Raw genomic sequence first — 24,854 nt, forward strand, 5'->3', positions numbered from 1 at the left:
TCCCAGCTCCTGCTCACCTAGCAGTTCGAAAACATGCAAATGTGAGTAGATCAATAGGTACCGCTTCGGCGGGAAGGTAACGGCGTTCCGAGTCGTCATGCTGGCCACATGACCCGGAAGTGTCTATGACAACGCCGGCTCCAAGGCTTAGAAACGGAGATGAGCACCGCCCCCTAGAGTCGGATTCGACTGGACTTTACGTCAAGGGAAACCTTTACCTTTACCTTTAAGGCTGCAAGTGCTACTTTCTTGTGCTAGTTTCATTCTCTGTGGAATGCTGCCTTCCAGGCACTGTATTTCATTCTACCAGTCTGGTACTGCTGCCTCTTCTAATTAACTAACATAGGTTCTCAAGCAAGGTACAAGCCTGACACAACTAAGTTCTACCAGTGAAGATGGGGTCCTTTCCAGGAGGGTCCAAGCTTCCTAATTGGCTATGCCAATCCTCCAGAAAGCCAAGAGATCAGAGGCTGCAAAGCAACACTATATAAAGGCTATTTATTTCGTGTATTCATCAACTTTTTGCTTCACTGAGCATCAGAAGCTTCAATAAGCACTCAAAACAACTGCTTATATAAGCACTTAAAGCAAATCCAGATACATAAAAGATGGCAATCAGATTAATACAATCAAAGTCAATTAACAGTGAAAAGTCGGTTAAAAGAGACTTGTTTGGAATTTTCCTAAATACTGGAAGCAAGAGCCGAACACATCTTTTGGGGGAGTGCACTACATAGAGCAGGAACCGCACTGGAGAAGTCCTCTCACATGTAGCAGACAGCCAAGGCTCTGGCAGTGGGGGCATCTTCGGAAGGATCTCTCCTGCTAACTTAAGGAATTGGACAGTTCATAGCAAGGAAAGGCAGTCCTTAAACCAAACCCTAAATTGTTTAGGTTATGATAACTTGTTTCCTTTTTGATAAGAAGTCTAGCAGCCCTTTTCAAAACAATCAGCAAATGCAGTCTCCTCCTTCACAAAAGAGACAAGCCTCCTCTTCTTTGTTACATTGAAAGCATGTGAGAAAAAGAGTATATAATCTCTTTATATACAGGTTTCTCATTTAAAAATAGAATACTCACCAGAATTCTAATGTTTCTGTCTTCTGTCTCATCCATCCTATTATTAAGTTTGGGCAATGTTCAAAGATCCTGATTGTTTTCTTGAAGATAGATAGCATGCAGCATAAGAGCTAGGTGTTATCAGCATATGATGGCCTCCCACTTCAACTTTGAATGATCTTCCCCAGGCATTTTATACAGATATTAAACAGCCCAAATAGGACCCTGCGGGACACTATAAATCAATCACATAGGGACACTATAAATCAATCACATAGGTGTCAAAATGTAGTCCCTCAATATAATCTTCTGGACAATCCTGACATGAAGTACTGAAACAACTGCAAAGCAGTGCTACCAAGGGCCAACCCCACCAGACAGCCCAGAAGGATATCATGGCCAATGGTATCAAAAGCAGCCAGAGTCCAGAAAAAGCCAACAAGGTTGCATTCCTCACATCTACTTTCCAATGTAGGTCATCCCTCAATGCAAATAACGCAGTTTCAGTGCCATATCCAGTCTAAAACTCTGACTGGACTGGGTCTAGATAACAGTTTTATCTGGAGCCGTGAGGCTTTCTTGATCCTTTACCCAGAAAACAGAATATCTGAAATTGGCCTCTAATTACACAGATCTTCTTACTTCAGGACGCGCTTTTTCAGTACCCCCTTTGAAGGAGGCAGAAACACATCCTTTACTCAAGGCATTAACCATTTGGCTTAACTACTTGGCCAGTTTAATTAGCCATAACAGATGAAGGTTGAGGAACCAGGTGGTCCCTCCTCTGAAAGTAATCCATATGAATAGGACAGGTGCTATTCATATGGATTATTCATATTCAGGTGCCAAGATTACCCCTTTATGACTTGTCCCAACACTATTCAAGTTGAAGTGAATCTGATCAAAGACTGCAAAACTGGAGTTTCCAAGCACAAGAGGTCTACTGCCACACCAGAAATTACCTTAGTTAGCTCTAGAAGAGAGACTATTGTGCAATGGAGTGAATGGTACACTAACAGAATCCTTACAGTATCCCAGCCATTGAAACAGAGCAGCAAACATTCAAAATTATCAGACTGATAGCGGTCATTCTTCTGAGTGTTATCTAGAAGAAGCCAAGCTTTGCCAATGTACTTCACCAGCTTTGCACCCAACAGAATCTAGTGACTTGGGGTTCCTTAACATGCAAAATTATCAGGTTCCCCAACCAGGACTCAGTAGTAAATTTCAGAACTCCTGATGCTTCATGCCTTAGCCCAGTTTCTCCATTTGACTTGGACAAAGTCTCACAGGCCCTACTCAACTAAAGAAAAATCTTCATGGATGGTAAGAATGTAGCCATCCAAAAGAGGTGATTGGTGACTGCTAGTGAGAGGATGCAAACAACCCTTATAACCAAAGTGGTTTAAGCTTATGGTTTTTTTTTCATGCCCTTTTCACAAAGAAATGGACTCTTGGTGAGCCACTTGGTAGCCTGGTAACCTACCATAGCTACCATCTCTGCCCTGGGAACCACTGGCTCCTGCCTCAACCATCACACCAAGTCTGGCTCCTGAGGAAAATGAGTGGAAAAGTAAGTTTTATTTTCAAGTGTTTTTTTTAACATTGTGGTCTTTAAATGGATATAAGATTCTTGCTACATTAGTTCTGTACAACTTAGTCTTTTTTTCTGAACACTTTGGAGGCTGTAAGGCTGTCCTGTAACATCCCTGCTATCTTTACCATAAAAGAGCTGCAAAGACTATTTTAAAAACTAATTACGAGACTCTTGAATGTATCCATCTGAAACTTGGCAAAATTAATGTCCTCTAATGTTAGGTCTATCTTTTATGCTATTTTCATCTACCATGAAATGAAGCAGCTGCAGGCATTTTGATGCTTCTCAATTATAGCCTAGGGATGATTTTTTTTTTCATCATTTCTTGAAACCGGTCAAATTGAATCACTTTTCCTTCAGATCACAATTAAATCATGCCCTTTTTGAATTTTGAATCTCCAGTTCAAGTCAAATCAGGGCTGATTTGTACATAACTTTTCACTCAGGCCTGTTCTACAGTATATCTTCTATGGATTTCATAATGAGATTCAATGTCACGTAAATCAATGACTGTTTCCCTGGAAGGGAAGAGCATGGGTAAACTTGGGCAGATAGATTTTTACCTAATGAGGTAAGATAGGAACAATTCTCACACAAGCACACAAACCAGGAGGAGTCTAATAACTTACAGCTAAACTCTGCTTTAAGTTTCCTGGCTTGCTCCCTAGTTTCCTAGTTGGGATAATGTTCAAGTACATAGAGGCTTTCTAGTTTGTTGTGCATACGGCAAAGAAAAGAACAAAGAAGCTGCATGTATGTGCGAAAGGCTCATTTCAGCTTGTTAAACAACAACATAAAAGTTGCATTTGCGCAAGCCAGTGTGACTCACTGTACTGAAAGCTCACTCTAACACAGTGTTTCTCAATTTCAGCAACTTTTAAGATGTGTGGACTTCAACTCCCAGAATCCCCCAGCCAGCATGCTGGGACCTGAGTTGAAGTCCACACATTTTAAAGTTGCTGAGGTTAAGAAACACTGTCCTACGAGAAGGAAGACTTAGAAATCTATCTCCTTCTCAAAGTAGATTTTAATTTATTCTTTCTATGTGATCATTTCCTTCTCTTATGAATTGCCACGAGAAAGCAATAAGGCATAGTTGCTAAAGAGTTGAGAGGTGAAGGAGAAAGGTAAATGGAAAGAATTTTAAGTAAAGTCATATCTCCTGGAATTTTGATGTTGCCATTTTTATTATCTTTGTCCACACACCAGAGGGCAGCCTATGCAATACTACAATTTTACTAGCTTATTTTATTTAAAGCAACTAATTAGCAAAATGGGTATGTTGCAAACAGATTTTATTTTTATAGCCACACCTGTGAAATCCTAAAACAGCAGACGCTAATTGGGTATACTTCAAACTGTGACAGGTCTCAAGCCATACTGTTGTCCTATGTATTGGAGTGGGGAGACGCTAAAAAACATGAAATGAGGACACAACGAAATGTGATTTAATCTGTTTAAGTTGAATTAAACTGAAATACAATTGATGTTTTTAAATTCTTTGTATTTAATAATAATTGGATAGGGTTATATGAATTGTTAAGCAAAGGCAAAACATCAGCACCACATTTACTGAATTAACGTTAAAAATTTGTTCTATTTGCATTAAAATTCTAATAAGGATCACACTGCATAATGATCCTCAATATGCCCACTGTTCAAAGGAAAAAAAATTACAGAGCCAATACAGGGGTCCCCAATATTGGGGGGCTAGTGGGCACATCTGGAATTTTAACTGACCCAAATGGCTGCTTTGGCCAATCACAGATATCATGTGCCAACAATGAAACAAGAAAGGTCGCTCCCCATCTCCTCTCACCTGCCAGAATGTGCTCTCAATCGATTCTGCTTACATCTCTCCTTTTTTCAAGAAAAGGGGGCACATAACCTCTTTTTTATTTTGCAAATATATCTCCAAGTAAAACTAAAATAGGTGGGTCGTGGAGCCTGGTGAGTACAAATGTTCAGTCATTTGAGGCTGCTGCATGGAGAGGAGCTGGGCCGCCATTATTTCACAGCTGGCTTTATGGTAGGAAGGGAGCATAATCAACAACATTCAGGAACAGCACTGAAGACACATCAATAAACTATTGGCTCTGCTTTTGTTTTCTAGCTCCTATCAAGGAAAAATGATAAAAAGAGAAACAGCAGAATGAAGTCAAGTCCAATCTAGAGTTAAGAAAAATAGGCTTCATACGATGTTGATCCCAGCAGTCTCACTCCTCCTAAATCACTCTGGACATATACTGTGAAACAGAATAATAATCCAGTCTGACTGAAATCCAAAGCCTTTGCTGAGCAAAGCTTTGCTAGATTTTAATAATTTCTCATTGAAGTAATCATTCATAGCAATAAAATGACCTGGGATAGAAGAAATGGGAAATTGATGTTGTACATGCAGTAACAAAACTCAGGACTTTTGTCCTAGTCAGCTCTCTTTAACAAACAGCCATTCCACCCCAGGTAGCAATGAGAAATAATTTCTTATAACAGCAAATCTCAAAAGGAACCCAGACCAGAGATAGCACAAGACAGCATGCCGGCTGAGGCAGAAATACCAACTCTCCTTGCTTCGTCCCACCTTCCTTGGCTGCCAGCAGTGGTACAGGTCCACCCTACATAGAGGCAGAGGTAGACAGAGAGCATGCCATTCACAATCCTACAGCTCCATTTTTGGAAACCCCAGTCCCCACTAAGATCCCACTGCCAAAAATCAGCAGAGCTGTTTCCCACCCAGTTTTCAGTGGGAAACAACAGACAAGAAGCCTGTTGGAAACCTGAGAACTTAGCAGATACGTAAACATAAAAATATATCCCATTTATCCCCGAATATTGGATACTGGCCAAAAAAATTCCACTCATGTCCCTTCCACAAATACTAGTAGGTCATCAACCCCTTCTCTGCTCTCCTGGGCAACCTGGAAAACAAAAATGTAGTTCACAGCTGCTAAAAACTGCCTACTCCCTGCCTATACTATCAGTGTCTGCTGGCTGTGCAGGTCTGGTTGGAGAAGAACAGACTCAGGCTGAATCCTGACAAGGCTTGGGAATATTTGGACCCTCTGGCCATGGAGACTTCCCAGTCTTTAGTCTTGGATGGGGTGGCACTTCCCTGTTTGAGAAAGGTGCACAATCTGGCAGTTATCTTGGACTCGAAGCTCCTCCACAAAGAGCAGGTGCAGAGGTAGCCAAGAAGACCTTCACACAGATCTATCTAGTGCATCAATTGTGCCCATTCCTGGATTGGGAGGCTCTATAGACAGTCACTAATGCCCTAGTCACCTCACAAATGTATTATTGCAATGCAGTCTGCATGAGACTTCCCTTGAAAACCACTTACAAGTTACAAGGTCCAGTGGGGCAGGTAGTAAGGGTCATGTCCTGGTATGCCCATATGACACTACTGCTCTGCAAGCTGCACTAGTTGCCAGTTGGCTTCTGGGTGCAATTCAGGGTGCTGGTTATTACCTATAAAGCCCTTCATGGCACAGGGCCTGGCTATTTGAGGGAATACCTATCTCTGACAGTTTCAGCCCATTTGGTAAAATTTGGCAAAGTGTGTTCCAGGTCCCTTTGGTCAAACAGTGTCATCTATCAAGATGTCCAAAGGGTGCCTTCTCTGTCCTGGTGGCTGCCTTCTAGAACAGCATCCCCCTGGAGACCCACAGGGCTCCCATTGTGATGATGCTCAGGAAGGCACTGAAAACTGGGCTAGGGGTGGTTGTTGAGTTTCTGTAGGATTTTGTGTTTGTATGGTTTTATTTCTTCATTTTTATTGTTTCTTGCTTTTAAAGAGTAAACTGCCCAGAGTCACTTGGAGTTGGGTAGTCTCTAATTCATGGAAGAGTTTAGATTGTGGCAAGATAGAAATATGTTTACTAAATAAGTATATGTAAAAAAAAAACAAACCCGAGGGTCAGCCCTGAAATTTGCAGATATTTTTTAAATGTTTCAATTTCTAATCATTAAATATAATTGGCTGTATTATATGTAACATTTTCCCTCTCATGGTCTTGTTTTTATCCATGTTTATTGTTCTAATTGTTTTTAATTGTTTTCATGGTATGTTTTAATTGTAGGTTTTATTGTACACCACCCAGAATCACTTGGTGTGAGATGGGCAGCCATATAAATTTGATAAATAAATAAATAAATAAATAGTGGGTCTATGCTAATGACTGAACAATGGCAATGGTAGGGCTACTAGGTAATTAGTTCCCCCTTAGTCTCTGAACTTTATCTGACCTATTGATGGTATGCTAAGGATTAAAATCAGTGGGATGTTGTATTTTTTTAGTTATCTTCTTCTATTGTTACATGAGTCTTCTCTCCCTCTTTTGTGGTGTTTCTATGTTTAATTTTATTTAAAAGTGCAGTAAGATTTTATGGAAAAAAGAGAGAGAGAGAGAGAAAATGTGCTTTGAAATTGCATATCCACGAATGGCATTGCCCCTACTGCTCTGATTAAGAAAATGCAAATGGACCAAAGTAAAGTGATCATTAGCACACATACCCACATCGCAAGATCAGTTTTTCTTTTCTTCCACCCAGGATTTTAATCTGTTTTGCACAGGTGCATTTAGCAAGAGGAGGAGAGAGAAAAAGTAAAACAACCTGTGCACTAAAAGAGTATGTATAGATTGCAGATCCTACTCAGGAAATCATGCTATTTCTTTGACTCAAAAGTGATGACTGCTTGCCACTGTAAGAGTGTGGATGAGTTTGGGATGAACACATTGGGTGCACATCCAGGACTTTCTATCAGGTTTTTCTACTGTGAAATCAACATGTCTATAGCAAAGTCATCATTTGTGTGATCCTTGGCTGTCTATGACTCAGTGTTAAACATGAGTCTGGTGAGTAGGGTCCAAAGATGTGTCATAAAATGTATAAACATACATACATACTTAAATGTGGTTTGCCTGAAATGAAGATTAATGGATGTGAAGTGAACTTGAGTGGTGTGTTTTATAATGGCTTATTCAAGACTATACTGTCTTGAAAGTTAAGGATGAACACATGTTTTAGTTATTAAAAGGAGAGGATGATAAAAACCCAAAGCAACTAACAGCAATTTTTAAAGTTCTTGAGAAAGATAAAACACTTGACATCTACTGCTAACCAATATCTTTATCAGAGCATGCAAGCTTTCAATTGCTCCAGGATTCTTCATTAATCTAAGTCGTACAAAGAAGCAGAGAATGAGGAAAAAAGCTTAAAAGTCCAAACATTAGGACAGATGTTGTGGCCTTCATTCTGGTAATCCATGCAGAGCATTCATTACTAGTTTTAGGTATCAGATTACAGAAATGTTCAGAAAATAACAAAGCTAAAGGCTTTTTCTGCATTGGAGCAGCGAAATTGGGGCAGAGGGAAGAGAGGTGACAAGGGGTAAGTTAAAGCAGGGTTAGATATTCCTTTGAAAATTATTCCTACATTACTTTATTAAGCAACTCTTCTGGTTCTATCCTGATATCAGAAGCAAGCCAAAGGTAGGACAAATTGCAAATAAGTTCTGTACATGTAGCAGACTCAGGAAGAAATGAAGCTTATGATCTACCAAGCTGGACTCTTTTGAAGGTTTTTACTATCTGAGTACTAGTAAGTTAATAATGGAAAGCTACATCTGATTTCTGCACTGGGTCACTGAATTTAAAAAAAATATAGAGAAGATGGCCAAAGTACATATTAAAAGGTTCTTTTAAAAATAAATCAAAAATCACACTATCCTTGAGGAAGCAATCCAAAACTAAACATGTTACAAGATAATATTTACAAATGTTTTATCTCTTCCGGATGAAATACAGCAAGATTTTAGCCAATGATGCCAGGTTTTATTTATTGACTGTTACATTCCAAGAGAATTGGGAAGTCCATTTACAAAGCCTGAGAAATGTCAGGACCAGGCAGACTTCCAGTGAGGTCACATTCAAAACAAAAAGTGATGGTGTTGGCAATGTAAAGAGAATGTGAAAGAACTATGGTAGGGCTGAAACATGCTTGTCTGTATTTAATTCTTTACTTTATCTTCAAAGCTCAGCGAAAGCATTAACTTGGCTTTCAAGAACCAACAACACAAGAATAACATCAGAGACCTACTGGGTCAGACCAACAGCCACCTAGTCCAGCATTCTGTTCCCACAGCAGTTTGCAAGACGCTATGAAAGGCCCACAAGCAGGACATAACTGTAACAGGCTCCCATTCGTGTTGTCCCCAAACTTTACAGAAAGACTCCCACTGCTAGAAGTAATATATAAGGATCACCAGGAGCTGTCGATTGTCCTTTCCTTCTTTGTCTGTTGACCTTGGTGGGAGAAAACACAGTTCTGAACCCCCTTCTGCCCTCTTCCTTAGCTCTTGAGGCTAGTTCTTCCCAGTACTGGAAGCTAAGTGGAGAAAAGAAGCAACCGAGTTATGTGTTCCACCAAGCCCCAGACCCAGAAAAAATTTTAGATCTAAAGTATTTCTCCCCAATTGCTCTTAATAACAAACCACAATAATTTATTGGTTACACTATTTACACTCTTACAGTTTACAACAGAACCTTTCAAATGCTGAAGCCAGAAATATTATAATCAGCAAATAAAATATAGTATTAAAACTATACTCTTAATTAGTATTAACTATATTAATACAAATATAGTATTAAAACTTTTTAGAGCAACAATTAGAACTCTATGTAAAGAAGGGAAGAGCCACCAGGTTCTCTCCAGCCTGCTGGCCAAGTGCGGGATTCCTTCATGTTCCTCCTAGCGGCTTTAAAAGAGAAAAAAATTTAGTCTTCCCTAACTCAGGAATGATGTCTTTATAATAAAAAAAATGTTTCAATTATACTGAGTTATATTTAAAGCCATCCCTTAGGAAAATGGGAAGGATTCTTCTTTCCCCTTGTTCTCATCTCCCCCTATATCAGCTTCAGAGCATGCATGCATGCATGCATGCATGCATAAATAAATAAAGCAATTAAATCTGAGAAGCTTAGCAGGCCAGCTTACACAACTAGCAAACCATCAGCATGATAATAACACACTAGCCAAGTTTTGTGGCTTGCCAGATATTTGAGAATGTTTCTGTTTCTGTGGTTCCAGGCAAAAATGTATTAAATCTCATACGGTGTTTGGCTTGGCTGTTTTTATACTGATTTGAGATAATACGTAGATTTTATGAACTTGGGGCCTTCTCTTTAGATTTTATTTTGTTATCAAGCTTGTAATTAATTTGGATATAAGCAAGTTATAGGAAAGAATAATATATTTTTTCTTAATTAAATAGATTAAAACATCTACAGTATAATCAGGTACATATCTAGGCTACCTGTCATGAGCACTGATGGTGAGCAGGAGGGGGCCCCTATCCAGGGGGGAAAACGCATGCGTAGTAGTGAGGAGTTGAGCAGTCATTCAAAGAGACACAGAACAGACCCGCCTGGACTTTTGGGGTTTATCTGTCTGGGTTTTTCCCACACTTCTTCAGTTTGTTAGGATTTTCTGTCTAACGTAGCAGTAATAAAACACTAGAGACTTGTTCCTCGTCTCAGCGTGGTTCCTGACTGTTAGGACACTACCAAGCCCTAACTCTAAAATGCTTAAAAAAATAATAAGGAAAAAAAGGTGAAAATAATAAGCCACTAGCATCAGACTACATACAGTACCTACACTAGTCTAGGTGTTTCACTTGGCATGGCTGCTACTACCCCAGCTGTTCTATAGTTTTTTGGTAACTCCTCCAGATGAACTTTGGTCCTGGGATCCTTGCCTAACTGTACCACCAAATACTAGAATGAATGAAAATGAATGAATGAATGAATGAATGAATGAATGCATACATACATACATACATACATACATACATACATCATTATGCATGTAAAATGTTCAATATTTTAAAAGCAGAATGTGTAACATCAGATACAGTGGGGTTGAGGGTAGGGAGAAGGGTAAGCCTCTACAAACTGATGACCCCTTCCAGAACTTTTTAGGATGTTCATCAATATAGAGATTTCATTTCAAGGCCCAATTGCTTGTTTAATTTACATAACCTTCCACTGTTTTACATAGATTTTATACAATATAGCAGGATACAGATGGAAAAAGATGTCAGACTTCTGAATGCACCACTTGGCCAAAATGTTGTTAATGCTTTCCTATGTGAAAATTCTTTGCAGGCAGAACTAAGACAAAATAATATGTGAATAAATATGGTGAATAATATGGGCTAGAACCTTATTCTGTAATGCAGCATTTTAATGCAGAGAGTTGCATTTACATTCAGTGGGGCTCCTACTTATAGTGTCAAGTGACACAGTCCACTCTTTTTTCTCAGGATTCCTTACATTTCATTCTTTTCCAGGATAGAAAAATGTCCCCAAACTTTGAGCAAGATGGAAGAAAAAACATACTTCAATAAATGAAGTTCAACAACAAATATTTCTTTGCACGTAGCATCTCTCCCCACCACTTAATTTTTCCCACTGCACAATTCTTTACGTTATAACAGCAGGATTGTGCCTTAGAAAATAATTGTATGCTTAATTCACATTTACAACCTATTTAGCTGACTTAGTGAGCCCTAACTTTTACTTATATTTTATATTTCATTACTGTGTAGTGATGCTTTGAGCATAATAGCTAACAGAGTGTCTCTTTGAGGGCTTTTGGAAGAAAAAAGTTTTGTTAGGAATGAGCTAACTTGGTGTATTTATATCCCCTGATTCTTTTGTCTCTAAAGGATGACAATGGTTCTACTCTAGTTCCTAGTGCAGCCTTTCTCAACCTTTTGACCCTGGAAGAACCCTTGAAATATCTTTCAGGCCTCGGGGAATCCCTGCACATCCAGGCTCGAATATAGGCCAGAAGTTACAACATGATTACATTCGTTTCATGGGTAGGCCTGTATATGTGCACTAACAGTGTTCTTAAACTAAAAATAAAGAATGAAACTTACCTCTTTAATGTGAAGTTGCCCGAATTTGAAATAGTTTTTTAAATAAATCATGATCTCCCAGGGAACCCCTAGTGACCTCTCATGGAACCCTAGGGTCCCACAGAACCCTGGTTGAGAAGCCCTGTCCTAGTGATTTGCTTAGAGTGGACTTGCCCTTCATTTTCCGGAGAGTTGAGTGAGGCAGAAATTCTTCTCCATAATAGCATCTTGGATTTATTGAGAGTCAGTGCAATAGTTAACGAGGATGGAAAAAATAGCCACATTCACTTAGTTGGCATAAAGGCTTTGGCAGATTTGTGTCCCTTTCTGCCTGACCGTCTGTTCTTTCTCCAAACAGCTTTCCTCCATGTATTGTTGCTTAGCTTTGCTTTGTGGGCATTTGTCCAAAATCTAAACTCCACTGGCATTTGTTCGGAAGACAGAAATGTTACTGCGTTCTCATTGGCATTAATGCCAGAACAGCTTCAAACGTTATACGATCCTGGGATATAAAGCCTTCTTTGCTAAGGATATGACAGATATTCCAGACAAAGAGAAAATTCAGTAGACAAGCTTCTTTTAAAAACTGAACAAACAAGGCCAAACAAAATGGAAGGAAAACTATTTGGAACTTTTTAAAAGAAAACCATTACTTTCTAATTAATATACTGATATGCAGCCCAACCATATGCATGAAATGAACTATATTCAATAGATATTACTCCCAAGTAACTATAAGTAGGAGTGAAATCCACAGTGATTTAAACAACTATATTTTGTTATTTCAAGACTTGTCACTTCTTAGTGACAGGGATTAACAGTTAGGATCAACAGTTTTAGGATTAACAGTTGTTACCAAAAGAGAATACCAGATTTGCAATATTTTTTACTCCTTCTCCATCATTGCTGCTATTATTGTTGTTGTTGTTGTTGTTGTTGTTGTTTCATCATCGGGTTGGTGTGTAATAGCCATCTTAACTTTTTACATAATGACTTTTTTCCCAAGCAATTACAATTTTAATTATGTGTCACATATAAGATCTTATATAAACAGGGAAAACCTGACTTGTGCAATCAGTTGGGAAAATCATTTAGAGAGCGGGCAATTTGCCAAGGAAAAGACAAAAGAGAAAGAAAGAAAAAAACCCCAATCTCCTCTCTAATTAAAAAAAAACTTCATCAAAAGTTAGAACTGGAGGAATGATGATCCAAGCCTCTGCACATTCACAGGCAATACATTGGATTTAAAAAATGCACATAAGTGGTAGCAGTTGAGCCCTGCAATGCCTGTATAATGAGTTGCCCCAAATGAGAAGCTTTTTTGGCTTTCAATTTTTCTTGCAATTACTAGGTGGGTGTCTCATGCTCCAGTTAGAAATACTGTGAATATCCTATTCTATTGTTCATTATGTGTCTAACTGAAGAACAATTATGTTTTGGAAAAATGCCACCACCATGGAAAACTTATCCATACTAGTTGCTCCCAAGCCTTTTTATCAAGCAATTAAGGCTAGATTCAGAGAAGAATTTATGCTTTGTAGAAAGTGGCTAGCCTATTCTGGTTACATCTTTCAATATATGAACCATCAATAAGCATAATCATCAAGCATAATCATTCTATCCAGTGAATTTTGTGAGACTTGCTTCTAAGTAGATGTACACAGAATGATGTTTTGATTAAATTACTCAGTAATTACTCAAGCCCAAGCAAGCGGCCCATTCTACCTCCATCCACAGTTTCTGAAAACAAGTCAGATGTGGGCTGGGAAAAATAGATATCGGTTGGAACACTGGACATTAGAGAAATCTTTTTATCACAAAAGGCAACAGGCCTTGCTGTCAGGAATAATTAAACAACTCACCAATTATAGGAATAACTTTATGTTAGACATCTGGATAAGATGGCCCTATGACCTACATTATAAAGGTCAGCTTATAGAGGAACTTCTCTATTTTAAGGGCTGACCAGGTTCCAAATGTGGTATAAAAAGTTTTTAAAAGGGAGAACAAGAGTCTTTAGACTGTCCATAAGTCCATCATTCTCACTATGTTATGATTTTATACTTAGTATACATAACTGGTATATTCATACAAAATTGTCACTATTTCAAAACTTATATCTGTCTGTCTATCTCACCCTATGCAAATTTTACCAAACTTTTTTGTCATTTAGAATGGAGAAGAATTATCTTTTTTCCCCTCTGTGGTGATAAATGAGGAGCCATTATTAACTGGATCAGTAAATGACATTAGTACATGAACTGCTTTATAGAAGATTCAGAACTTGTTGCAAGGCATGGATTGGTAATGCTCTTGCTACATTAGCTTCCTTCTCACTATTGGCTTCACAGATTTTTCTAAAATTTTCTTTTTCTCCTTTGGTTCCTCCTCCACCCTCCCTGTGCCCCATTTAGAGTTGGACTACTACGGTTTCAACTGTCCTAATATCCACCTCTTTTTCCCCTTCTTAAAGCTACAGAAGATGAAATGCATTCAGCAAAGTAGACTTTGTCCTCTGTTAATTATGTTTTAACAGTGCTAAGGCAATGCCCCACAAATAGAATGAATCTATGGATGAATTCATAAACAGATATGAAGCATATTGACTTCATCCTGTGTGCATGGACATTCCCGCTCGGCAGCTCTGAAGCCAAATGGAAGGGACTTGCTGCCTCATTTGAATCTCAATAGCCAAACTCTTTCAGCAAAAGCCACACATTTTATGGCAGCTGAATCACATTAATCAGACCGCTTGTCCCTTTCTGGTTGACAGTAATAAGAGACAGGTGGCCCATCACAATGCAGTGAGGATTTCTGCTCAGCAGACTGCTGGAGTGTGTGCTGTAATGATGTGGACAATTAACATTCATGCTTTGGGGCACGTTGCAGGTGGGGGGACCCTAACAAGAGCAAGAAAGGATTTGATGCCATGCTCTGATGCACATTATGTGCATTAAGTCACTCCCAGCCCAAATACATTTTGAAAACAAGCTCTAACCTTTTCAGCCAAATTATTTCAAATGGAAATGTGCAGGCAACCTTAATTTTTGCACGATGCTTAGGGACAGAAAGGAGTGTGAAAAGCAGAGCTGAGTCGGGATCTAAGGTGCTGAACTCTCTCTTGAGACATTAACAGTCTAAGCAGCCCGCTGTTCCACATCTACGCAACTATGCCAAAAGAGAGGAAATCACATTATAATTAGCAAAGCATTAATCACATAATAATTAACACAAGCATTTTGAATATCAGTGGCTTACCACACTGTTCATCGATGTGTCATCAGATGAACACTGCATAATGAGTCTGCTGTGGATTATGTAACATAGGGAAAAGCTAATGCTGTCCAGTTCAGGGGTTAATAAGGCATGCAAAGAAAAGCTATGGAGATGCTAAGAGGCTTGGAGGCCAAATCCTATGAAGAACAGTTAGAGAAACTGGGTATGTTTAACCTAAAGAAGAAGAGACCAAGGGGAGACATGATAGCAGTTTTCAAATACTTGAAAAGCTGTCACAGGAAGGAGGGTGTGGATTTATGTCTGTAAAGAAGTAAAGAATTCTGTACAGAATTAAATTCTGTATAGCTGGAAAAAAATCCAGGGCCTGAAAGAAGATGTGGAAAGTGAAGGCCAAAGTGGTCCCAGGGTGGTAGGGACACTTGGGGCTCCCCAAGCTGGGAGAGTGGCTCCAGCAGATGCCAAGAGCAACATCAGAGCTCTCTGTCCAGAAGAGTGCCGTGCTGGGAACAGCCAAGAACCCTCAAACTCCCAGGCCTCTGGTAGAGGACCTGAGGTTGAAGAAGACACATACCACCTATAGGGGTGAGAAGAGAATATATATTCCCAATTATGTATTGGGTCATACGTTGCTGAAATTCAGCTGACTGGAGTGGCCTATACATCTTGTAAATACATAAATTAAGAAATAAAAATAGCTCCCATGACAGGACAAGTACCAAATGAGAATAAGCTTCACAGAGAGAGATCCAAATATTCTTCAAAATAATGAAGAATTTCCTAACTATGAAAATTATTAAGCAGCAAAGATGTGAGTGCTCCACCACTGGAGATTTTCAAACAAAAGTGGGATAGCCATTCGTCTGGGATAGTCTGAGGATTCCTACCCTGAGCAGAGGGTTGGACTAGAAGACCCGCAAGGTCCCTTCCAACCCTATGCTTCTATGATACTCATGGAGACTCCTTTTCATGTCCATTAAGCTCCATGCCTAATCTGCATTTCCTATTTCTAGACCACTGACATTAAAGCAAAATTAAATGGAAAACTGTATGGTGCAGGGTGTCACTCTCTAGCATTGTCCCATGTCCCAACCCATGTGTTCACTAGGTATTCTTAGAGTATTGCAATAGACTATTGCAATGCACTCTACGTGGGGCTACCCTTGAAGAGTATTCAGAAACTAGATCTGGTTCAGAATGTGGCTGCGTGAGCTGTCTTGGGTGGCCCAAGGATGGCACATGTAACACCTTTGCTGTGGGAGCTGCATTGGGTGCTAGTTGGCTTCCAGGTCCAATTCAAGGTGTTGGTTATCACCTTTAAAGCCCTACATGGCATGGGTCCAGGTTACCTGAGGGACTGTCTCATCTCTATTACATCGACCCGTCCCACCTGGTCAGGCAGAGAGGACATGTTACAGACCCCACCCATGAGGGACTGTCAATTGGCAGGGTCCAGGAGGAGGGCCTTCTCTGCTGTGGTCCCTGCCCTGTGGAACACTCTTTCCCCAGAGGTGAGGCAGGCCCCCACTCTCCAGGCCTTCCCAAAAGGAGTAAAGACCTGGCTCTGCCACCTTGCCTGGGATGGAAGAAGGGATAATCCTGGGAGTGGTTAGCACCCTGAAGATGCCCCCATGAATTACATGAATTTTAACATCCCCATCTTGGATTTTATATTTATATTTATATTGTTATTTAAGAATACTGTTTTTATTGTATTTCAACCTGCATTTATTTTGGTTTTATTGTGAACCACACAGAGTCACGCTCAAGTGAGATGGGTGGTGACAAAATCAGAAATATAAATAAATAAATAAATAAATAAATAATCAATCAATCAATCTTGTATTATCATGTGACATTTCTGCTGCAGGAACTCCACTAGCTACCAGTATGATTCTAAATGCATACTGTTGATTGGTAGGGTCCAGGAGGAGGGCCTTTTCTGCCATGGCCCCCGCCCTGTGGAACACTCTTCCCCCAGAGGTGAGGCAAGCCCCTTCTCTCCTGGCCTTCTGGAAAAAGTTGAAGACCTGGCTCTGCCATCTTGCTTGGGGCTGGAAGGGGAGTAGTTATTCTTGGGGATGGTTGGTGCCCTAAAGTGGTCCTCATGTGTAGATGAACTGATTTAGAATTTTTTATGCTATCTGGATTCTATTTTATACTTATAGTTTGTATTTATATTTATATTTTATGTATTAATTGTGGTTTTATTGTATTTTAATCTTTTTTGCTTTATTGTAAACTGCCCAGAGTCCCTCTTTTGGGGGAGATGGGCAGTGACGAAATTTGATAAATAAATAAGATGTTGGCTCTTTTCTATAAACTCTATGTAGCTCAGGGCCTGAGTATCTACAAGTCTGCTTTTCCAAGCTTGACTCAGTCTGTTAACAAATATTTCCTGTTGAAGGTCCCTATCTACCAAGGGGGGCCTGAAAAGAGGCATCCTCTTGAGGGCTACCCTCCTATGGAATCGCTTGTCCCCCCAAGGTAAGATTGGTCCCACTTTTACAGCTTTCCAAAAGTTTGTTCGACAAGGCCTCTGGGATTTGACTCTCATATTGTAGATACCAGGTGTGAATGTTATCATTATTTATATTATGAAAGGTTATTTATTGTATAGCTACCCTGGTGTTGTCACCATTGTTCTTGAACACTTTCTGAGACTCTGGCAGACTGTACATTTTGTACAGAAACATAGGTCCCTAGACATTCTTAAGAAATTAAAATGTATTGTTGGGCCAGCTCATGCTTTGTGTAGAAGGCAAAATGTCCTTCAGCTGGAGTTCCAGTTCAGCAGTATCTGAGATCTACCTTTTCCCCTATGTTGGTGTAACTCTTAATGACTATTAATATTGCTTAAGTCTATCTGGCTGCTTTAGAAATAGCCTTAAATACACTTTGATTCTATCAAAGACAGCAAGGTGATTCATATGTATATGTCCATGTGTGTCTGTATATACAACATCTAAGATAAAGTCAAACCACAATAGTGTGTTGTGTGATTCCAGTCTTAGTATACTTTAGATGTGTATAATGACCTCTGAAAGTTTTTGGCCCAACTCCCAGAGTCTTCTAAAATTGGTTATCAAATTTTATAAAATTGAAAAAAAATATGTGGCAGAAGGATAAGCTGTTAAGTACACGACTGGAGAGTAATTATATACACTTTAATTTAAAATAAATTTAAAATAAAATGTCCATTGTTTTTTGGAGTGAAACACTCATACATCCTCAAAGGCTAAGTGGGACTGTAGCCCAGATGGCCTTGTGCATGCAAGCTCTTTAGGAAAATAAAAGTTATGAGTTTGTTTCAGGGCATCTGCTTCTGCTTGATTAAATACTGAGGTGGGGGGGAGTTGCAACTGCATTATCAATGAACATTTAAATAATGAGCAATACAGTTCTCTGTGACCTATTCCCATGTCCCATTAAGCCATGGCTTGTTGTACCACGCTTTTTTTTAATGAACCACAATTGCCTGGGTTTGCACAACATTCTAATCCAAGCCCAAACCAACTATGTTATGGCTGAGTATGATATTTGATTCCATCTATGTCTTTGTGGGTAGGTTTTTGTGCACACAAATCAGCAAAACCCAAAACATTCCCATGATCATGAAACCTTTGATGCTTTCTGTGGTCGTTTGGCTCTAAGTTTAGTTCAGTGAGTGAGTAGTAGGGCTTGCAGTTCAGCGCCAGTGAAGGACAGATTGCAGTAATGCTGCTAATATAAATATCTGGCAGGAGTAAAGTCATTTTGTGGGGTCCTAATGGAATTGGTTTGCCCTTTCATCCCAATAGGCTAACATAAAAGAAAATTGACTTGTCACACGACATATCTCTAGAAATATGGGTGATATAAAACATTGCTTATGAAGGTGGCCTTGTGTCCTTACCTGGGTAGATCGGTGTTCAGTACTATTTCTAGTATCTCAAAGGAGGGGGAAATCAATGATTGAGGAAGCTAATAAAATGTTGCAAATCAGTTGGCTTGCTGGTAAAATGTTTTGCCGTTTCAATCATAAAAGCTGATCTTATCAGTAATGTGTCTTCTGACATACACCATAAGCCCTTTTAACAGTAGAAAGCTATACAAGTCTACCAAGAAATAAGCATCACTGGGTGTTGTAGAAATTATTCCCAGTTAAGTACAATTACAGATTTACTTCTTGAATTCACAGATCTTGCAAACCATAACACAGTTTATCTGGCCTTAGCTTTTCATGTTTGTACCCATCCATTGTAAACCATGGTTTATGGCTTAGTTCAGTGAGTATACACAGTCATTATAACATATTCAACAAATCGTTGTTAAAATAAATTACAGCTTAGTACAATGTGTGGAGGTTGAAGTATGATGCAAATTTGCCAGCCTATACACACTGGACAAATAACAAAAGATACAGTTCTCAAGATCGTTTGAAATCCAAGGAGATACTATTGTGAAAAACACTGTTTTGTTAGAATTCTCTTACCAAAATTTTCATGAAAAAGCATATACCTCAAATCATATATAAATATAACATAAACATATGTTTCTGAAAATCAAGACAACTCTATTTTTTCTAGCTAAAATTTTTAAGTCCCTGGTATCAATTATAGTACAGTTCTAAGCACGTTAAGTCCAAAACAGTTCCATGACCTCATAAAGGTGTTTGGACTTCTGCCCTTAAGGCCTTTCTGTAAGTCCACTGTGTTCATATCAGAAACTGTCTGTTGTTCTTTCCTTCTCATTAATGTCCTATCATTTCAAAATGATGTTGTTGTTTATTCGTTTAGTCGCTTCCGACTCTTCATGACTTCATGGACCAGCCCACGCCAGAGCTTCCTGTCGGTCGTCAACACACCCAGCTCCCCCAGGGACGAGTCCGTCACCTCTAGAATATCATCCATCCATCTTGCCCTTGGTCGGCCCCTCTTCCTTTTGCCCTCCACTCTCCCTAGCATCAGCATCTTCTCCAGGGTGTCCTGTCTTCTCATTATGTGGCCAAAGTATTTCAGTTTTGCCTTTAATATCATTCCCTCAAGTGAGTAGTCTGGCTTGATTTCCAGGAGGATGGACTGGTTTGATCTTCTTGCTTTCAGCCATCAAAGTGGTATCATCTGCATATCTGAGATTGTTAATGTTTCTTCCAGAGATTTTAACTCCAGCCTTGGATTCCTCAAGCCCAGCATGTTGCATGATGTGTTCTGCATACAAGTTGAATAGGTAGGGTGAGAGTATACAGCCCTGCCGTACTCCTTTCCCAATCTTAAACCAGTCCGTTGTTCCGTGGTCTGTTCTTACTGTCGCTACTTGGTCGTTATACAGATTCTTCAGGAGGCATACAAGATGACTTGGTATCCCTATACCACTAAGAACTTGCCACAATTCGTTATAGTCCACACAGTCAAAGGCTTTAGAATAATCAATAAGACAGAAATAGATGTTTTTCTGAAACTCCCTGGCTTTTTCCATTATCCATCGGATATTGGCAATTTGGTCCCTAGTTCCTCTGCCTTTTCTAAACCCAGCTTGTACATCTGGCAATTCTCGCTCCATGAATTGCTGAAGTCTACCTTGCAGGATCTTGAGCATTACCTTACTGGCATGTGAAATGAGTGCCACTGTTCGATAGTTATCTCTGGTTGTACTGATCCATTGAGTTTTCACGGCAAGAATACTGGGGTGGGTTGCCATTACCTTCCCCAGGGATCGCATTTAGTCTGACCTCTCTGTCATGACCTTCCCGACTTGGGTGGCCCTTCACGGTTTAGCTCATGGCATCATTGAGGTGTTCAAGCTCCAGCACCACGACAAGGTAACGATCCTTTGCTGAAGACCAGCAAGGTGGGGACAGATATACTTTCAGACTTGGAAAATTTTGCTTAATGTAACCTTACAATAAAGATAGAGCTAGTACTTCTGGGTGTAAGTCTTGTCTGGACTACCTCGCAAGGCTGACAACAAATAAGAAAAGACTCTACAGCTATGAAGTGTATGTAAATATGACTGCTTCTGTTACTGAGAATCCTATGGTGCCAGAGTTCCCTGTCATGTTATGCCAATAGCGGGACTATATGAGGGGAGGAAGGGAAATCTATCTGGAACACACAGGTAGGGGAAGATTGTTTTTTAGGGATGATTTTCCCATTCTAACTGCATTTACTTTTTAGGCTTTCTGGTGCTACTGAAATCTTTTAAAACCACTGTCTTTTACATCATGAATTTTGAAAGCATTTGGAGTGTTCATTATTTTTCCAGTGTTCAAAAAAAAAGCTAAATTTCTCTAAGGACAACAGAGTTCCTTTTACTCAGTCTATCAAAGAAATGCCTTGATAATAGGCATCTTATCATATGATAAGAACTTATTCCGTAGGGTCTCTATCTATGAAGCCTTTGTTCCAAGCTTTCGTACTTACATTGCTACATCCTTACCAAAAGCAATGCTGTGGTGGAAGAGGCACTGAGGAAAATAATGGGAAAGGGTTTAAAAACACAAGCAAAAGAGTGAATAGCGGATTCCTCTGCTGAAAGGTGGTGTGTGAGGAGGAAGCAAGGTCAAGCTGATGTGGGAGGTTCTTCCCACCTTCCGCTTTATGCGTCTTGCATCATTAAAGTGAAATAATCAGAATGAATGCCTTCTGCAGGGCCCTAGGATGCTGAGCTTCCCTGAAAATAAGGGGGAAAAGTACTTTCAGCTGGAGGAGAGAATGAAAAGAGACCGTGTTAATTGGGTCTCTGAGGAGAAAGAAGACTTTCTCCCTGTGGATGAGAATCCCACAAACAGGATCCCGGTCTGGTTCTGATTCAGACTTAACAGTATCTTCCTTGTCTGCTCTTTCAGTTTCACTTTGGCTCCCTTGTTGAATTTCTCTTTAGAAGAGGTTGGGGTGGGGGGAGCATGAAGCACACAGTAAAGACTACAATGCTTGAGCAGCAGGAGCAGAAAATGAAGAAAGCAAGACACTTTCATGCTACCTCTCGTGTGCTCACTCCTGATCACTCGAGATGGATAATAGCAGCCATGCTTCTGCATCATACAAGCTGAGGCTTGTCCTGTTCTCTACTGGTCCGCCAGGTTGTTATGTGAACACCTTCCCCCACTGGATGCTTTCCAGATGTTTTGGGACTACAGCTCCCAGAACTCCAGCCAGCATGTTCATTGTGAATTCTGGGATTTGTCATTCTTGTACCTCGGAAGCCACCAGGTTAGAGAAGAATTAACACAAAAGGGTTCAGCTTCCCAGTAGGCTATGACAGAAGATTCCTTCTCACTTTACCATTTTAGCAGTTGCACTTTCCTGGCATATAAAGTCACTGAAAGAGAAATTCTCACAAAATCATATTGGTTAGAATGTTTGATTGGGGCTGGGAACACACCTTTATTTTCAAAAATGAGCCACAAAGGAGACTAGGGTTTCTCAGCCAGGGTTCCATGGAACCCTAGGGTTCAATGAGATGTCACTAGGGGTTCCCTGGGAGATCATGATTTATTAAAAAAATTATTTCAAATTCAGGCAACTTCACATTAAAGAGGTAAGTTTCATTCTTTATTTTTAGTTTAAGAACACTGTTAATGTCTATATACAGGCCTGCACATGAAACAAATATAATAGTTTTGTAACTTCTGTCCTATATTTCAACCCGAGGCCTGAAACATATTTTAAGGGTTCCTCCAGGGTCAAAAGGTTGAGGAAGGCTGAAGTAGACTGAATCAAGGACAGCCCCTGGCTCATGACTTTAAACTTATCATTTTTTTTTTTCTGCTGAATTTCTCTTCTCCTACAGACTCCTGGTATTTGCTTCTTTTTATTTTGGGAGAAGTGTAAAGGCAATTGGCAGCTTCAGTTGCATGTGGAAAAAATGTATGAGGATTATTTATTAATGTAATGTAATGTAATTGTTTATTTAAATAATGTACAGTATATGCCTGTTCAACTCAAACCATGTGACTCCAGTGAACATACAAAAAACCCAACCGAAATAAACAATGGTCAACCATAACAGTAATAATCCCTAATATTCAACCTGGCTTATATTCCTATCCTCTTCCAATAGGAACTTAACTTCTCTTGGCTTCAACATTTGAGGAAATAACCACTTTTCACTTTTTGAAAGCCTTTCTTAAAAGCTAGGAGGGTTGGGGCCAACCAAAGAGATTAAACTCCTCCCTCCCCTCACAAAGCTACAACAAGGGCACTTTTGTGTTTAACTATATTTTTTATGGATTGTTGTGAGCTGCCTAGAGTCATCATATGAGATAGGCAGCCATATAAGTCCTACAAATAAATAAGTAAGTAACAAAAATGCAGCTTAAGAAACCAATGGACACTTTAACTTTCTATCTAGAGTGGGCAAATGCATAAGAGAAAACTGGATCTGGAGCTGTCCAGCTGTTGTTGCTGTTGTTGAGTCTTTTTTGGTGGAAGTGTGGGGAGAGTATGAAATGCGTGATTTAAAATAGACATATAAGTGCTCTTTACTCTGATTTTGGAAAGGAAGGAAGCAAATGCACAATATGATAACAGCGGCCACAGAAATGGAATATCCTCCAGCTCTAATGTATTATCTTTATGTATTCTGCCCAATTGGTTGTATGTGCTTTTCCTCAGCTGTGTTTCCCCCTCCACCAGAAAGAGAGATTCTCACTTCCTCAGTAAAAGACCTAGAAAAAACAGCCTACCATTCACAATCTGGCGCACCAATGGAAAATCCGCTGTCCGCTGCTCTGCTGTGCCCATAGACAACAAAGAAGCAAGCCTGGCCTAGACACCTTGTTCATTTATAGTCAAAGGCGCCCAGTACAACCCACAATGATATCATGTCATCATGCAAATGATGCCAATTATGCAACTCAATCCAGCAGATGCAAAATACATCATCATATCATTTGCCTGGTGATATGGTGTGTGTGATGTCACTTGGCCTCCCATGGAAATCCACATTTACTATCAACTGCAAGGCATTAATGCTGTGAAGTGCCTAATGAATGTAGGGAGTTTCCTTATATTGACCTGGTTAATACATTGTACTTAGCTATAATCTGTTTTAACCACTGTTGATGAAGAAGCTGTAGAAGGCTGGCTTACACATATCCCTAAGTCATAAACCATAGTTATATATCATCATGACTATTCACACAACATACTGAACCACAAAGAATTCAACCCTACTTATTTATTTAAACTATCAAATCATCAAATCAAATCTTTATTACTGTCATAGATCAGTATGTGTGTATGTACAGTATGTCTGTGTGTGTGTGTGTGTGTGTGTATATGCATGTATGTATATATCTGAGTGTGTGTCTATTTATTTATTTATGTGTGTGTGTATAATTTATCTAAACTCTTTGTATATCAGCCCAGCCCATGAATAAAAACAAAATAAGATCAACAATAAACATAAAAATACCACATGACAGGATAAAACAGCACATAGGTAAAGGTAAAGGTTTCCCTTGACATTAAGTCCAGTCGTGTCTGACTCTAGGGGGCGGTGCTCATCTCCGTTTCAAAGCCGAAGAGCCGGCGTTTGTCCGTAGACACTTCCATGGTCATGTGGCCGGCATGACTACACAGAACACCGTTACCTGCCCGCCGAAGCGGTATCTATTAATCTACTCACATTTTCATGTTTTCGAACTGCTAGGTTGGCAGGAGCTGGGACTAGCAACGGGAGCTCACCCTGTCATGCGGATTCGAACCACCGACCTTCCGATCGGCAAGCTCAGCAGCTCAGCAGTTTAACCCGCAGTGCCATACAGAGGCAAAAAATTCTACATGCTCCAAACTGTAAACCATTTTCCAGATGGGCTCATCCAAAGTCCTACCCCAGTGCTTGGGAGAAAAAACAAGTTTTAGGGCAGGTTCCAAGGACAGGTGCCATGACAGATGCTTCCTGGATCCCACTAAATGGCATTGTTTCAGGGAGGAGACTCAAAGCATGCCCATTCTGTTGGAACTCACAGGATGGGCAGATGTAATCAGATATATGTGGCCCTGCAAACAACTTAGCCCTGTGCCATGAAGGGCTTTATAGGTGATGACTAGCGCCTTG

This window comes from Candoia aspera, chromosome 2 (genome assembly GCF_035149785.1).
Source record: "Candoia aspera isolate rCanAsp1 chromosome 2, rCanAsp1.hap2, whole genome shotgun sequence".
NCBI classification, from domain to species: Eukaryota; Metazoa; Chordata; class Lepidosauria; order Squamata; family Boidae; genus Candoia; species Candoia aspera.